We start from the raw sequence: 539 nt of genomic DNA on the forward strand, positions 1-539 counted from the left end.
AGAAGAAATGTACATGGTCAAAACATGTGAATATGCCCGATGTCACTAGCCATTATGTAAATATAAATCAGAACACCATATCAGTCTCCAACACCTGTGGGAGAATACAACACTCAGGTGTTTGTGTGTGCAGCAAGTGGGTTTAGAGGACCCTGTTCACCTCTGGAGAGCAGAGCCTACAGGGAGGTAAAGAAACCTTACTGCGCAGGGGCATGCTAATCTTCTCTGTATCATTCCAATTTTAGTATATGTGCTGCCGAAGCGAGCACATGTGCTGCCGAAGCGAGAAAGAGATGAAAAGAATTTATCTCAGCTAGCCACTAATATTCAAGAAACAAGGTCTTCAGGAAAGCCAACTCAACTGACATTTTCATGTCATTGTTAAATAAAGGAAAAATTATCTAGGTTCAGCAATACGTAGTTTATAAGAGAAAGACTACAGAGTAATTTCCTTGGCATAGAAATAACTTTGTTTTTTTTTTTTTTTTTTTTTTTTTTTTTTTTTTTTTTTTTTTATCCATGAGGGCTTGCTATCACCA

General features: G+C 37.5%; 1 pseudogene; it reads right to left on the reverse strand.

Annotated features, from left to right (window-relative positions):
• Positions 1-201: 201 nt before the first annotated feature.
• Positions 202-269, reverse strand: LOC138848376 (U6 spliceosomal RNA; annotated as a pseudogene).
• Positions 270-539: the final 270 nt, after the last annotated feature.

The sequence above is a fragment of the Oryctolagus cuniculus genome, unplaced genomic scaffold, assembly GCF_964237555.1.
Source record: "Oryctolagus cuniculus unplaced genomic scaffold, mOryCun1.1 SCAFFOLD_111, whole genome shotgun sequence".
In the NCBI taxonomy this organism is placed as follows: domain Eukaryota; kingdom Metazoa; phylum Chordata; class Mammalia; order Lagomorpha; family Leporidae; genus Oryctolagus; species Oryctolagus cuniculus.